At 33.7% G+C, this 18,908-nt stretch overlaps 1 protein-coding gene across 3 annotated transcripts in view; it reads right to left on the bottom strand.

Moving 5' to 3' along the window:
• LOC132945448 (serine-rich adhesin for platelets-like) overlaps nt 1–18,908 on the bottom strand; it is a 265,662-nt gene that overhangs the window by 19,336 nt on the left and 227,418 nt on the right. The gene's annotated exons all lie outside the window — the stretch shown is intronic.

Raw genomic sequence — 18,908 nt, 5'->3', positions numbered from 1 at the left:
CTAATTAAATTGGACTTACGGTTTTTTCTGGATAAACATAATATTATTAAACAAGAGTGAATGAAAATTTTTAATTTTATAAACTAATATTTAATATGACGTAAATATTGTATTATTGTACTATTATCGTAATAACTATCGTTCATAATATAAACCAACAACGTGTTTAATGCAAATAAAAAACCCTTACATATTATAATGTTTACATATAGCGATTAGAAGAGTTATGCATTAAAATATTTTTAGATAATTAGTTGTCAATAATATGATTGTTTCATATTATTTATGAACTGAATAATAGGTACTGTCCGTAAAGGTAATGTTTCAAATAAAAAGTAATCAAAAAAGTGAAATTGACGAAACGAAAGACAATATTTTATTATTTTTGTTTTATATTATAAATAACATGTATATAATATTATAATATACAGTAATAACATGTTTGTGAAAGTATGTACCTACCTATAGTAATTATTTTCCTACCTCGTAATTTTTACAAAAGAACAGTTTTTATTCATCATATTTCTTTTTTTCAAACAGTCGGAAAATACCGCACTGAAGAACGGCGCCAACGCCCAACAATGAAAAATGTGTCATTATTTCGCGCAAACTATGTATTATAATATAATATTTTGTTCGTTCGCCGAACATAATATAAAAAGCCACCGAAAAGAAAGGGGAACAAAAATAAAAAAATGGAAAATGTTCAATCGTCGTCGTCGCGCCTCCATCTCATCTACGTCGGGGGACGTTTAGTTGTAGAAATTCGTCGGTTGTACAGAGTTTAACCGGAAAACTCCACTCCGCTCTCTACTCTCCCGTCCGAAACGAACGGTGCTGCGCCGTCCCGTTTAAATCGAAATTAAATTATTATTATTATTATTATTATTATTATTATTCCGAAAGCCCGTCGAAAAAACAGCCTCCCCCTTTCGTCATCGCGCACTCACCGCCAATCGCCGCCGTCGTCGTTGCCGTCGCCGGAGGTGCGACTAATTGGATTTCGACGACAATGAGCGCGCGAGGTTTTAATTCAATAGTCGCTCGGCGAAAAGCTCTTTTCGCCTGCGCTCGCGTCTCCCGCTCCATATATACACCTAGGTATATACATAGGTATACGCGTATATAATATATACACACTCACACAAATGTATATAGAAACGTATATACAGAGAGAGAGAGAGAGAGCGAGAGAGAGAGAGTGAGTGAGAAATAAGTAGATGAAGATTTTCGAAAACGGGCCGAATGTTATCGCGCGCGGGACGGTGTTAGGACTTAGGACTCGCGGGAGGTAGTTAGGTATACACGCGATGCGGTAGAATAAACGAAACAACTACAACGCTTGTAATACGCGCATCGCACTGCAAATAACGTTTACATATTATTATATATTTCATTATGAAGAGTAGACGTTGACGGGAAAAAATAACAACATAATATAAAACGGCGTAAAAGTGTGCACGCGACATGTAATAAATAAATATCATGTCCGCGGCCGAGTGTGCCGGATACGATAATAACATAACGATCGCGGTACATTAAAACTATTCGGTGAATTTTTTTTTTTTAAATTTATTACGGTTTGTTCGAGGGATAAGTTTGGCGATTTTGTGAAAAATATAATATTACATTTGTCTTTGACCATCGGCCCTTTTGTTGTCGAATAAAATACATCCAAGCGTTATTATATACGTCTTGATTAGCTATATAACAGTAATAATATAGTTATTGATATCATTTGACACACTCGTTGTACTAGTAGATAATAATTTATAATCAAATATAAAAACATAAAACCCATTAAATGTTTACTGAAAATAAAGTCAATAATTTGTCAGTGTATGGAATGCTGTAAGTTTTTTTTTTAACTCATTACCAATGTATAATAAATTATGTATAATAATATACCAAATGGTGATGATAATTATTATTTTTATTATTGTTATAAACTAAGATCGAACGGTTTAAATAAATAATAAATTGAGTAGCGCACAAAAAGTATATAGGTAGTTTCGCCGTTATGTTAAAATGTCGAGTAACAATACAGCACCAAGATGATAGTAATAATACGTTTTTATTAAGCAGAAAAGCGTTTCGGTGGAACCTAAAGGTCAATATTTTTTGATAAAATGTTCAGTTACATTTTGGCAATTTAAAAAAGTTAAGTGTTGTATAGTAAGGGTACGTAGTAATTGGACGTAGCTTTGTTTCGTTCGAATGAAACTTTCGTCGGAGAAACTTTTGAAAATTTTGATATGACGAAAAATTATACTTGAAATTTGATTTGTTAGGTTAGACTTATCTTCGAGTGAACTGTTATTTTCTTATTACAAGAAACACAGACGAAACCGCCGTAACATAATTTTTTTCTAAGAGAATAATAAATGCTTCCAAAGAAATTAATTTATAAATTACGAATGTTCATAAAAATAAATTTAAATTTCATCGTTATTAGTTTCATAATTTAAATTGCTAAAAAAATGTATAATTTCAAGGTAAAAACAATAATTTTTGAACGATACGTTTAAATAATATAGGTTAACGTTTTGTAATTTCACATGCGAATGAACCAACTCCGAAAATAGTTAGCAAGCTATTGTTATCCAAATTAAAACCATTACAATGGTCCAAAGCAAAATATTACAATCGATTTGAAATTATTATACTTTGATATATTATTTGGTTTAACAGCAAAAATAAATACTCATTACATTGAGGACGAAAAATCTGATAATAATTCATCATTACATTACTCATACTATTATACTCGTGTAGCAATACAATACAAAAACAAAACAAATGACAATAACGTTGCAGTAAACACATTTGTATAATTACCATGTGGTAATATAAAATAATATGCTCATGAAGGTAATCCACCTGAATTTATTTTTGTTTTTTTACATAGCTTATTCGTGAAGCGAATACGTCCTCCAATAAAAAAAAAAAACGTAAATCAAATAAATAAAATGCAACTAATTAAACGCTGTAAATATAGTAACTATTATTATATTATACGCTAAGAGGAAAAATAATAAGCACAACATTTTGAACAGTGTTCGGCGACATTCTAAATAATACAACTTTATTGCTTTCAGTGTTTTCATAATAATAATAATAATAATAATAATAATAAATAATAACACAATGGTTTTACGTCGGTACAGAATATGTCCAAGTCTTAATAACTAAAGCGAAATGTCGTGTTCTAATATACAATTTTAGCGTAATCGATCTACAAATAAAAATAGCTATTATAGAACCTAATACAAAATATAATATTAACAATAATAATGTCTGCGAGTGAGTACGTTTGTGTGCGGATGTGTGTTTTTACCTCGGGATACCGGTAGCCGGCATGGTTATAGTCGTAACCGTAATTGTTGTAATTGCAATTATTGTTATTGGTGTAGTAGCTGTACCCGTCGGGATATTGATACGTGATCCACTGGTCCATGCTCAAAACTGAACTAGGCTCCAGACTACGGTTAAGGTAGTGAAATTTTAATTCACTCCCCCACCTCCTCGCGACGGTTGACGTTTAAAGAGAGAGGGAGGTAAAAAAACACCACGAGACGTTGGGAAGACGACGCCCACGCATATGATTAAAACCCTCCGGGCAACAACCCTATCGCCGAACGGCATATAGGGGTGCGCGGGCGGCGGATCGTGAACAATAAGGGTGCGTTTGATCTACCGAAAGAAGAAATTAGTCTTAAAGCGTTTTTATTTTCATACGCTGAGTAGGTAGGTGGAACGTTTTTTTCTACTTTATTTTTCACTCTCTCCGTTTCGTCGTTACACGGCCACACCCACTCACCCCCATATTATTACTCATATAGCCACCATGATTATCTAACGCGTACTATAATATAGGTAGAAACGATCTTCCAAATTTTCCCGTCGGCGTATAAATTTCCAGCCGTATCTCCGCGTGTCGCGCAGAAATTGTGAATTCCGTTTTACGGCCGGACGTGGAGGTGGCGGCGGCGGCGGCGCGTTAAGATTCATTGGTCGCGTATAGCCGCGGACGTGCCAAATAAATTGCGGTCGGGAAAAAATACCTCCGAGATAGTCGGACGGGGCCAGTACATAACTCAGGCGTGTGGTGTGCTTAACCCGCGTGGCAGAGGGTGAAGAAAAAAAAAAAACTAAACTAAACAAAACGACCTCCGATACGCGGGTAATACCTGTCCTATATTATAATAGTAATAACGGAGAAAAAAATCTAAATCTTATTATACGCGAAACAAAAATAATAAGTCGTCGGGTAAATATATATATACGCGGGACCCTATTGCACCGGGACACCTATAATACTACTGCTCGGGCAACACTAAAACGATAAATTAAATGCTCTAATATTTTCCCGAGGACTTGAAAAACTCATAGCGAGTGCTATAAAATAAAACACACCAACACAGACGATTGCACACTTTATGTATTATATTTCGAGAAGAGTTCGTATGGTTATAGTTGCAGCGCTCGTTTTCGGTCTGCTGAATTATATGAACTCGCTGATTTATTTCGATACAAACTTTTCACGCTTATATAATAATAATTTCAAATGATAATAATATAGTTTATTAAACATAGTACTTATATATATTGTACAATATACTTGTCGTTGCGTTATAATGCCATTAGATAAAATATAGTTAATCATAAAATATAAATCATCATTCAAACAATTTAAGTGATTATAATGTATTATTACAGGCATACTACAGTTATTGTAAAAAAAAAAACAATGATTATTAGAATTAATATTATTTTTATTGACAGAAAATATAATTTATTGAGGCACTCATTGACATTTAAACTATATTTTTATTGCGTTTTATATTTGCCTATGAATATTTAAGGTAACGACTAACGATAACTGCAAAAAGGTTTTTTCTGTTTGTTTCGTTTACAAAATATACCTACCCACGAAGGAAAAAAAAACATTGCAACTTATACGATAGGTAGTAAATTATAATAGTTTTGGTCGCAAATAAAACAAAATCATAAAAAAGTTTACTCTTGCTGTCGAGGGACAGATATTGTGGTGAAGTCACTTTTTAAGTAAAAAGTTTTTTTTTCAAATTTAAAGGTAGTCTTTTTAATATATATGCATACACTAAACATAGTCTAAAAATTCAAAAAACGTACCTACGCCAATGTGTTCAACTTTTGAACACATCTAAAACAGCGAAAGTTTTCAAACGAATATGAAAAAAGGTCACAAAGTGCTTAAATATGCTAAATACATTTTTATGTTTTGAATTAAATGTCTATCAAAACATTTTTATATAAATAACCATGGAAAGAATAACAGTGTAATAATATTTGAGCAGACTCGTTCAGTAACTTATTCTCTTAAAAATCGACATAGTTTAGAAAACAGTTTCATTCAATCGTTCAAAAGATGTGTTTAGTTACCATTTATATTATATATTTGTTATGATGTAGCTATTGATAAGTTTATGGGAAAATTTGTTTCAAAGAAACATAATAATATACTAGCAATTATAGCTAGATATAGTATTTTTATTCTTGTTTGAAAAATATATCTTTATATTTCTCCTTTTGTGAAATATAAAATCACAAAACAACATGTAATATTGTTTTGTTACGATTTTTCAAAATTGTTGATTACGTCTAGAAAAACATTTCAAGATTTAGAAAAATGCAAAATTGCAAAATGTTCTAATGTTTGTCAAACATAAACGGATTAAAATTACTATTTTATATTTTTTACGGCAGTAGGCCTAACATTTCCCTCAGCCTACATTATATTATATATTTTTCAATTATATTATAGGTAATAGTATAGATAGTGTAATATTTTTAATTAGATTTATTATTCGATATGCATTCGGAAACCATCGAAGTTGTTGAATAGGTAGTGAAAAGAACATAAGACATTGCAGTCTTTGACAACTTGTCGTATAGTGATAATAATGACATTTTAGCCTATATCTAACGCGCGGGGAGTCTATAAATTTGAAATCATTTTGTTCGAATTTCGAAAAATCATTACTCTATTTTGCCGTTGCTTTTACGGGTTTCACCGCGAAGCGTCTGCAGTTTTGTATCAACTCCTTGTAATTGACAATACTTATTTTATTATTATTATTATTATTATTACATTATATAGTAACCTACACCGTAAGTAGACGGTATACGATCAATCATTGTCGTTGTCTGGTGGCAGTAAATCATATACCTACGTACAGGTATAAGCCGATTAAAGGCATTTTCATGATTCCGACGGGAAGTATTACCGAAACGCGGCGTCGGCTTATGCGACATTAATTATACATAATATTATAATATTATACGTCCCATATTATAATGATCACGGGCCACAGAATACGGTTCGTCGTGTACATACCACAACCACGGCCAAACCGTTTCGTGCGACTTTACCGCGTATACGGTCGAAAAGATTTTTATACCGTGGTCACTGTTTGTTCGATTACAGGGCCGTCTCCATATTCAACCGCACTACATGAGCACAGCCAGCCGAAGTGTATAACAATAATAATATATTACAGTAATATACTTAACTATACTATTACGTTATAGATCCATAAGCGTTTTGATCTAGTGAAAAATGTTCGTTTGCACGCATAACTAAACTATTTTCGCCATCGTCAATGCGGTAGAATTGATGCAAAAAGAGATTTGATAGACAACCACGGTATGCGGCGATCAAACGTATTTATAGTGCGTTCAATGTTGTTTTCAAAAATATAATTATCAAAGTACAGGCGTGGAGTGCAGCCGTGAATACAATTAGGGTAAGACATATTAGGTACAGAACATATTTTAAGCTTTTGGATTTGTTTTTCATCATCGTACTGTTTCTTATATTATAATAGTCATACAATTTATTATAACAATATAATATTGTTATAATTGTTGAAATATTACAAAAATGTGTTTTAATTATTATTATTATTTTTTTTTTATGCAGTTCAAGTATACATTTAAAAATATAACATTTTTATATTAGTAAAACATGTTTTTCGTTTCTCTCTTGGCAATTAGTTGTAAGAGTAGCGTGTATTATTTATCCCTAATCGTAATAATAACGCAGTTTGTCAATGTCAATATTAGTCACAGTTGAGAAATGTATAATTTTGAACTCGTATAATGTAACTGATCTAATTTATCATCAGCGCAAACGACGTGTAATCCTCCATCAATAAATGCATTACTTAGATTTTGGAACACACAATCGCATATACCCCTAGGACTGCTATACAAACACCCTCCGTATTTTTTTTTTTATTCACCAGAACCTGAGAATGTTTATCTTTTATTTATAGCGTCGATTTTTCTTCACCACTACTTCTGATATCTACTCCGACACACTCGGATGCTGTTATTGTAGGTCAAAGGAAAAAAAATATACTCAAAATAAACGACCAATGATATATTAACATATTACTGGGACTGCCTCTTTTCTGTAACGCTGATGTGTATGAATGCAAGAGGCTTATGAATGACAATAAAAACTTTTTTTAAACGAGGCGGCGCGAAAATCCAATAAGGGTCCGACCCCGCCGTGTGTGAATGCTAAACCTTTGACCCAAAGGCGTACATCGGAACCGGTTCGGCCACTCGAAAGTATATATCCGAGCATTATTTTTATTATTACCGACGTGCGTTATACCCATTGGAAAGGTTAACTGTTTCGGTCATTTATCGAATCGTGACCAAAACAATTGGACCGGTTCCGTGTGCCATCCGATCCCGGAGAAACGTCTTATTATACACGGATGAAAATATAACGATAATTTTCGAACGTCCGTTCTCAGAGGACATCACCAACAGCAGCTGCTGTCCCTCCGTAAGCGCACCACAATATTGGAATGGTGGTAGACACCTATCTCTGAACGCCAAGACGCGACCACGACTCGACGCACTTGAATCTCTACACAATGAGTGCGTATTATCATATACAACATCATATTGTTATTAGGCGATACTCGGGGGAGGGGGGGGGGGTGTACGGCGATTTCGATTACCTACGCTCCGAGAGACGTACTCTCTAGTATTTTATGATGTAGAAATGTCGTATGTGCTTCCTTCCCCCCGCGTTACCGCTGTGTGTGTGTGTGCATGTGTGAGTGTGTCGGGTATATTAAATCTGTCTAGAAATTCGTGGCGTTTTGTATAGCTAGGTACATTTTTATTCGGACGTTTACGGGCTTAATAGACGATATTATTTAGGTACACATAATATACGACATATGGACACGCGTATATTGTTATATAGTGACTTTCCGGGCAAACCGGTACGCCTATACATATACAATCGAAGTCTGATATTTTTTATTTTTCAATAGGATAATATACACAGTGTGTACCATAAATGACTTTATTACAATGCGCGTACAAACGGACAGTTGTACGGGTTAGGCATGGATTAGCTGATGATTTACCAGGTAGCTGCGCCATTGGAGAGCTAATCGTCTAGGTGGTTTCCACGGATCATCATCCATTGAGTTGAAATCTCTAATGAGTGAGTAAGGGTGGTCGGCTAAGCGGGATAGGAATCGTTTATAGAAGGCGGATGCAGTTCGGATGTATATGGCGTCTACATGCGTATAGGTCGAATAGTAAAGTGTGTTTATGGAGACGTAGAAAACGGTACATCCGTTATCAGGCAGAGTTGATTGGAATGCTTGGATTTTTTTTTCAAGTTTGATGGTTTGGCTGCTTCTCCACACTTGGACGCCGTAAGACCGTTTGACTTAAATTTGGTGAGCCCAGTTGAGTCGTTTAGGTATCTAAAATCATACCTAAGTAACGAGCGTTTGATGCAATAGAAATTGAAAAGTCTGATGCAGAGAAATGACTATAGGTATGTGGATATCAATGCACATAAGGTTAATGATAAATCATTACATTCGAAAATGAGTCAGAGCTGCACTCGGTTTATTTGAAAATTGACGAGATTTTTTTAAAACAATAGCGACGTTTGGAAAATGACTGCCTTGTGTTGAATTTTTGATTACCAGAGATAATAGGCACTGTACGATCATTTTCAGCTTTTTTTTTCACAACCACAAAAACGTAAATGAAAAATACACACATCGTCGTTAGGCTAATTTTCTAAAAACTTTCATCTCACAATATACAGTTATTTACTATCATTCATCGTCAGACATTATCAGAATACGTTAGATGTTAAATTTTGTGCATTGCGGCTAAAATTTTAATTTAAATTCAATTTTTAACCTTCGCAGTATTGGTCTCAATAGGCATTATTAATAGGCAGTGGGTATAAACAAAATATTTTAAAACAAGGGTTATGTTGTTTTTTTTTTTAATAAAACAATTTAGCTGTACAAAACAATTGCGTAGCTATTTAATAATTTATCGATTTTGAACACTTATAAGTCAAGTGGCGCTCAAGTTTATTATTATTCGAGTATTTCGACCGGCGCGGTGAAAAATGCCAGCGAAATGAAAACAGAGCGTAGCAGGTAGGTAGGTACTAGGTAGGCGGATATATTATTATGTGCATGATTATTTATTTTTTTCACTTGAATGTATATTGTATTTACGGACATTTTCGATACCCGTAGGGGTTTTATTTAACGAATATATTATTATTATACGTCCTTTATTGATTATACAAAAATAATTCGTATCAATGAGCTCGTTATTCAATTTCTCTTTACTCTATATACTCGTAAATATAATTAAATTACCGTCGGCGAGCGCGTTCGCGTAATGAAAGCGGAATACCTAGGAATGTGTGTGTGCATAATAATAATTGTATACATACATATATTGCGTAAAATATACCGTCGATGGGGCGCATTCGTAATTGGATCTACATTTCTGCCTAGAACAATGATTTAAGCAGACACGCGGCGGGGGTGTCGGTGGTTGGTGTAATATGGCAGTGGACGGCTTTTGTTTCGCAAATGAATGTTTTATATTATCGATGATCATCCGCACGGAAATATATTTTGATCAAAAGTGAAAACAATAGTGTTTATGAATGAAAAGAAGACTTGTATCGCGATAAAATCAAACGTCTACGTGGGATGAAAGCGTATATAACACAGACGTTTCGAGATATAATAGTTTTGTGTAATAAAACCATAACTCACGCTATGTACGTTCGTTCGAAACTCGAGATCTACTTAGGAGCATTTAGAAATGGTTTCATTTCGCTATGCATTGTACGATTTCAGATTTGTATTAGAATATTGCTGTATCTGATATTATCATCGTTTCCCACATTTAAATATCATAACTAAATATATTATAATACATAAACATTTTGAAAGCAAATCATTATTTTATCTTCTAACAAAATAAATGTATTTTCACTATGTATCAAAGTTTTTCCAGTAACGTGCAAAAGTCGGTTTTGAATATTATAATGAATATTTTTATGAACATTTTTTTATGCAATAATAATATTTTAAAGTCCCTTGTGGTCTTATTCTGTTTTCATGTGAGTGAAGTTGTAACTATTATAAAAGAATCCCATTATTACTAAAATATTTCTTGTGCATACCAGTTGCTGATGTCTGTAACGACTTCAATATTATTCTGAAAAAAATATTCTCTTAGTATCAATGTGAAAATTGTGACCGAAATGGAAAAATATAAGAAGGGACTTGGAAAACAAATTAGCGCATCTTGAAATTATTGAACTCAAACCCACAATCTCTAACCGTCAATCCTCAAACAAATAATTACAATTTACAATATTATGCCAGCGACGTCTACAACTTATGAGTGATTAATATAATATATTTTTATTTGAACAAAAGACATTTATTCGCAATAAAATTATTTGTATTAATTAAATATACCTATAGTAGTAAGTATTTTTTTTTTAATTATGCCGGATAGCTACTTATAATGATAATAATAAGTCTTATAGTTTATTAAATTGAAAATATAATATTATTCAATATAATATTTAGCGATACACAATAATTATAAAATAATGTATGTATATCGAAAATAATATTTTGTAAGTAAGCACACACTGACCTGCACAGATAACTATTTTCTAGTGATAATAATATTGGTAAGGGTGCTCAGAAAATCTGAAAAAAATTGCAGAGGTGCTCTGTCCCCCTGCACCTCTCAACCGAATTCAAACACTGATGATAATTGAAATCATTAAAGTTAGTTTCAATATTATAATTATATTTGACATGGAGGAGCTGATGTTTTTATTATATCTACCAGATGTAATAAAATGTTATTGGTATCATTTTGAAATAAAAATAATCGAGTACAAACGTACATATAAATTAGTTTGCAAAAGTTGTTTATACTCTCGTTCGGATAATAATTGAGAGTTATAGTTAAAGACAATTTTAATAAGATAATATAGTTAATAATAATGTTTATTTTAATAGAGATATTTTCGAAACGATTGTACAACGGTACGATATTATCTTAAAACATTATTTGTTTTGCGAAAATTACAGAATACGTACAATAAAAACTTTGAGAGTCCACCCTAAAGGCATATGGTGACACACTTTTAACGTCGACTTGTGTTTGTTTCTTTTAATGTTCGGTGAAAACTCGGATTGGGGGACCGCGAGGGGAAAAATTAAACTGTTCGAAAATAAAAGAACCCTCTTTTTTGTGTTTATTAACCGGCTTAACTCCCGTTATTAACACATCCCGTTGACTCTTTGTCCATTATATCGCGCGAGATTTTTTTTTTTTATTATATTTTTATTCCACTTTGGCAATCCCTCTCTCGTCTCTCCTGGGTACAATGGAAAAACGCTTCTCCTGTTTCAAAATAAAACTACATCCGTTTTGTTACGGTTCGCGTGGTCTGAGTACACTTCTTTTCATTTTTTTTTTTTTTTTTATTTATTTATTTATTTCATCTCTCTACTATCTTATTTATTATACGTAGACTTTAGACCTGAAACGATTTGACCGTCTCGATTCGATCCTTTTTTGTATGAAAAGGATGCGCTTCGGTATAATTTTTATCCCCGCCCACTATTGTTTATTTATACAAGACCGTGGAAAAATCTTTTGTCCTTTTACCAACGCTATGTAATCGATTCTCAAAGATTTATTCGCGAGAACAAAAATGGGCTTTTCTATGAGAGTAATAATACAATACATTTTATTAGTTTCCCGTATATACAACAATAATAATTATTGTCAAAGTGTTGTACACGCCACGGAATTAATATCGCCGTGAAATACACAACAACAACAACAATACATGGGTTTGGGTAATTTGTAGGTACATACTTTAAACATTTATAGAGTTTCAATCGATTTATATGAGGATTCCGACAAAAAACTGAATACTAAAATATATTTTACTTCTATTATATATAATATAACTGCGTTAAATAAATAATTTTTTTACATCGTAACAAGTACAGTAGGTACCGTTATAGTATTTGTATATTTAAATATGCATGTATTCCAATACGTCGAAGAGATATAATATTATATAATAGTATATACGTTATATATTCTGGATAAATATGAGTAGGTATAAAAAATAAATCATTTCATACATTATTTTATAATTTTCATATTATAATATAGCAGTATTATAGCTGATTATTACATAAATCAAAAGCTGCGGCGATGCTATTGGTATAGATCTAAATATAGGCATTTGATTGGTAATGGAGTTGGAAATAATCTCAAGTATATGATATACAACAGTATAGGTGTAAAATTATACCATTAAATTTATAATTGCTAATAACGTCTGAATAGCGTATCGTATTTATGTTTACTTGAATATATATATACACAATTCTTGTCGACGATCGAAAACGGGGGAATAGGTAAAAGGAAAACGAATATATTCTGTTATATGTTTGAAACACGATGCAATTAGTATATTGATGTTTAAATTATTTTAACTGCTAATACGAAACTTTTAATCTACATCATAATATATATTATTATGTGAGGGTATAGGAATATATATTGTGTACGTTTATTAAAGTAATTATTATTAAAGGATCAGTGATTGTTGACGAGGTAAAATATTATACAGAATTATAATTATTTTTCCAACATAAACAAATTAAATTGCTATTGACGTAGTTAAAATCTCAAAGGAATTGATTTTGTTCGTTATTTTGTTAAAATAAATTCGATGTAGCATGTTTAAAATAGTTTTATTTTTTTATACGGAGGCGGAAATTCGTTTAATATGGAAAGCTTGGTCGATCGTGAATAAACTATTATTTTTATACGCGCAAAATTGAATAAATAGTATTATTACCGAAACGTCCGAGACGAACGGTTTAGCAAAATTTACCGAGCAAAACACCGTGCAATATTATAAATCGATCTCGCGCCCTACAGCCGACTATACGGTAGATACCTACCTACGTTATTATAACGTCCGTCTGAGCGTACACAAAAGGGTGGAAAAAAAATGAAAAAAAATAGCAGAATTTCGGTGATTTTTCACGGAGTAAATCAAAAAATATTCCGAGCGAGTTATTTATCACGTAAGTAGGTTCACGGTTTTCGGGAAACCGGGACAACGGAGGGCAAACAACGGGAACAGCAATACAACAACGACGAAAACCACCCCGAACATTCAGCGTTGACGTTTAGAGCTTGTTTCGCGTGGCCGGTTGACGCGATTAATCATATCGCGAGTCCTTTCATCAGTGGGAGGTTTATATATACACACACACACACACACCCGCACACCCACCGCCACCCCACACACACACCCACAAACACACACACATACACACGCAATATACGTACTGATGATTGCGCCGGACGCTGCAGCCAGTTCGAATTCCACGGGACACGCGGTCACAATAGGTATACACTACGGTGGGTGGGTGGTTACTGCAGGGCTGGAGTGAACGCGAGACGGGACGATGGGTTAGAGGGCCAGTCTGAGCAAAGGGTCTCTGTGTATTATGTATATATAACGCGCTTTGACCGGAGACGCGTTATTGTCGTCCAATTATACTGCAAATGACACGTGCAGAAGGTCATTATCGGCTGGAGGGCCGGAGTTTAGCCATGGACCGGTGATCGCGACCAGACTAATTTATTTACGACCGATTATCGCGCCGCCGCCAGCTTTCGGGATCCGCTGATTAGAAACACCGCGAGCTGCTTTATATTATAAACGTTTGTAATACATATCTGGCCCGGATAGGACCCGCAACCCGTTAACTGGTTATACCGTGGCGGTGTATATCGGTATATATTATTATTATTATTACTGTCTAAACCACCGTGAACCAACGTGCCACGTCGTAATAATATATATATTGCTGCAGTGTGCATTAAACAAGGTATTTATACGGGCTGAGTCCGGAATATATTTTGACAGTTTAAATAACAATTTAAATGAGATCAATAAAATTAGTCGACCTGACAAATTACGTTTTTCCACCAGAAATCTATATAATTCTCGGGATGCATTAAATTACACACGACCGGTCGCCCCCACATCCGCACAATATATTATTATTATAATAGCACTATATAATGTAATCGTTCGATAAACGGGCTGTACATTTATTATACACCGATTGGCCGGCGCTGGCGAATGTAATAATGACTATACTACACATATACGCGTATCATTGATTTCTCTTCCAGCTGCAGGACGAACTGTTACCGTGGTCCAAAATTGCTGATCAGTTAACCGAAAAACAAACGTGCAGCTATATATTATAATATACTATCTATCAATATACCTCCGCTGTATGGCTGCGCAGAATCAAACGTAAACGTATCGTCACTTCGTTTGAAAAAAATATATACCGCGCAGTAACGATCGAAACAAACTTCGTTTCGTTATCGAGTTGTGAGATAACGCGCTAATTTCCATTGTTTATTAATACGTTACGGCATTTATGTAATTCAATAAAACAACAATATCATGTACTGCAGCCGGTATTGATGTAAAGTACAATCGAAATCGGGTTAAAAAAGTTTTCGAGGGTTTCAAAACTAATATACGAATATACCCTTATTTAATTATAACGAAAACTTGCCATACGGTTTTATTGACGACCGTGCTGATTTTAAAAGTCCATTATATTGCTTTCAAAGTTTTTGCGAACAGACACAACAAATTAAAATCGAATTCACGCCGAATTAAAATATTAAAATAAAGTATCTTGAAAGCGCGGCTTCGGTTGACGGAGGAGTTAATATTGCAGAGGTGATTGAAAAAGAAAAGTTTGCAATAGCGAAAAAAATTCAGTTATATTATGGAGAACGATTTTCAGTGTGGAAGGGGTGCAGCTGTGGGATTAGGAAAATTGCGGGGCAGTAAATGTATATAAAAGCGCGACAACAAAAAAGAATATACCTATAGATTGGCGTAGGATAGTGTATAAGAGATATCGTGTAGTAGCGCGGGGGGTGATTGTACACGAGTCTCGAGAGTATAAGGGTTGCCAAGCTGTCCCTTAATAAAATGTGAGATAAGGCGAATGGTATTGATTGAAAAAAAGTGAAATAATTTACAACACGACTTGGCAGTTATCGAAACGGATTAGGTGGACAATAATAATTTTACCGGAAAATTGTTGCGAGATAAACCGAGTGTACACACATGAAGGCTTATATCAAAAGTCGTTATATTTATATTGGTGCGCACTCATATAGGTAACATAAACGTATCGTGATGGCTTCCACCCATGATTAATAATTATAGGCTTTTCGTAATTGCATAACACTAGGTATACAGTAGGTATTGTGGCATTGTGCAGTTTGCACAGATGAATCGGTGGAGAGAAAAAAAGTATCTACAAATGATAATCTTATGTATTATGATAAAAATGAAAAATTGTCCGTTGTTAACCGCATAATTTGAGAATGGCTTGACCGATTTTCTTTTTTAAATATCTGTAATACTCCGAACAAGATTCTTACGGAAAAAAAAATTGAAAAAATTTCCCGGAAAATTGGAAAACTATTTACCTATTGTTTATAAATGATAGACGGTATAGTTACTGGTTACATATAATATAATAATTTTAATATTTGGTAATTATATTTTTACCCGTGTTGGTTTATTCGAAGTCAATATAGACTCAAAAACTATTGGAGCGTTTTCAATAAAAAGTTATACCACTATGATTTCTTGAGACTTGTAGGGCTTGTAGGGTGTTAATATCATATATTTTCAACCCCTACAGGTAGCTAAAAGGTATAGCTTAGTGCTCACAAATTGGTCCCATATTATAATATAACTATTATAATTAGTATAAATATGGTATGTTATAAATTTTCTTACAAATATATTTATATTTACACATATTTGCCACGGAAAACGCCAGGCGGGATACCTAGTATTATTATATAAATCATAAATCCGAAACGGTTGGTCGGTCGGAGGCGGACATTGGAAATTGATAAAATCATTATTATACGGCCAAATTCCAGCGGGACGTGAATGCTTTTATGGAAGAAATATAAGTAAAAAACGTCGTTATAGCCCGTAAAACGCCAACGAACCACGACAAATTTCACAGTCATAAATTTTCTCATCGGTTAGAGGTCAGTGAAGACGGCGACGTGTGCGGGAGCGAGCGTATATTTTACGCGGCGGCGGGCGCCGAGGGAAGCCACTTCGTCCGATTAACATACAGCCGTTGATCCGTTATGGAGCATGGGAACGAAAATGTCCCGTCCTCATGTCCCAGGACGTTTGAATGCAATTTTTTCCCTCCGTTATTATTATTATTATTATTTGCACACCAGCCGTATGCTAATCGCGGGGAATCTTCTCAACGGCGAATACACCCACGACTCGTATCTGCTGTTTACGATTTTACATATTGTTACGTGAAATGCATTGTGCGCACCCATTTCGTAATATTATTATAATCATCGTGTGGTTCATATTTTTCCCAGGACGTTAAAAAAAAAAAAAAATGTATATCCTTGTACGCTCACCCACACACACTCGTACATAGATGCATATTATATACAAATATATCCAAACACAATGCGCGCACAACCGGAACTACTCCTACGCGCGTTCATCCCTTCGAGGAAAACCGGGTGTGCGAAGATTCTCTCCCCCATTGTGCGACGCCGCCGGCCGGACACCGGATGTTTCCGGTTTTCGCCCCCGCGTGTACCCTACGAAATTAAGTACGCAGACGTACACACGGAAAAAAAATATAATAAAAATCGGGGTCGGGGGTCGAGACGTTATATATATATATATTATATATGTATACGGTGTACTATAATGTTTTATGTATAGCAATGGTCCAAGAATTGTACACCGGCCGTTAACGCGCAGTATATGTCCCGGACGTCCTGTACGGTTTTTCGGACGACCGCCACTGATTTGCATTTCACTCCCACCCCGTGTGTCTCGGTACCGAATGTTGTTTTCGTCCCCTGCACAATCCGATATACGGGGACTTTTGTTCTCGTGGTTCAACGAATATTTAATTTAATACTGTAATTACGTCCAACAACAATAATAATAATAAAAATTAAATCATAAAATAGTATATATAGGTACCTACCTACATGTATTATACATTTTAATAACATCTACGAGTATTATAATTTATTATTCATTATTACTATAATATGTAATACTATACCCTATACTGCATAATATTATTACACACATTATTTATAATTTATCATTGTATACCTAGTTTACTAACGGTGACATTTAGTGTACCTGTTTAGTTTGTATTTAAGCCAATTGTTTTGTAATTATTTTAGATTCTGAGCGGATCGAGGAATGTAATGGTTTTACAATGATGTTTATTTCTTTTTTATTCTGTAAACACTTTTTCTCCCTCTAAACTTGCTCAAAAGTATCTTTTCTGAAAGGTAATGTTCTTGAGCTGGTACTTTAGAAAGGTCATTTTTCGATTTTCGCAACGCTACTCGAAATAAAAGCGGTTAAAAGAGAAAAACGTACGATTTCACGATTTTTTAATATTAAATAATTACGGATGACGTTTTCTACCAGAAATATTGCTTCAAATGAAAAATGACAAAAGATATTTTTTGTTGTATTTTAGATTTTGTTCTTTACGGTTTAAAGTTCGAAATATTAGTCATTTTTAAGCTATTTATAGACATTTTAATTTTTGGGAGTTTTTTTTGTTGTAATTCGGTTAAAAACATTCGTAAAAACTTGAAATTTGTGTTGTTTACTTATATTAGCCTTACCTAGACATGGTAAAATTTTCAAAACATTTGAGCGACTTATGAGCTTTTTCTTTTCTTTTATATTTTTTTTCATTTTTATGATATTTCCTAATTATAATTATATAAATTACCAATTTATATAAATCGTTCTTAAGCTGTTCTTAAAACGCTTTGTTTATCACCATAGAAACGAATAAAATTAAATAAAAAAGATTCCCTCGTCCGCTCAGAATCGTTTTTTAACGAATGCAATCATTGCTTCAAATCGAATACAGTAAAATTACACTATCCTGTCCGAGGCCCGAAGGGACGATGGACAAACATCCACCACCAAAATGCGCTGACCTACATTTTTATAATTTAATTTTCGTGGCTATTTTACCGAAGCATAACATAATATAATATGATAATATGCTTTTGGTGCATATCGGATGCACATCTATAGGTGCAAATTTAATTTTAATATTTGGCCGTGCTGTGGTTCTGTATATACTATCTACAAACAAAATGTTTTTTACACAAAAAAAGTAGATTAGGTTATAGGTATGCTGTCAACATGATAATATGTTGTTTTAATTTGTTCTAAAATATTTTGTGCAATTATAGTGCGACGCGGACGCACAAAATATTATATAAAAATACACGATCACAGAGAAAATGGTTTGGATAAATTGCTGATTTATAGTTTGACATACTTTATGGAAATTGGAAACATGGTAATTCATGGTTTGATACACGAAACGCAATCATAG

Source organism: Metopolophium dirhodum, chromosome 5 (genome assembly GCF_019925205.1).
Source record: "Metopolophium dirhodum isolate CAU chromosome 5, ASM1992520v1, whole genome shotgun sequence".
NCBI classification, from domain to species: Eukaryota; Metazoa; Arthropoda; class Insecta; order Hemiptera; family Aphididae; genus Metopolophium; species Metopolophium dirhodum.
The sequence above is the reverse complement of the archived record's forward strand: the minus strand, read 5'-3'. Positions and strand labels throughout refer to the sequence as shown.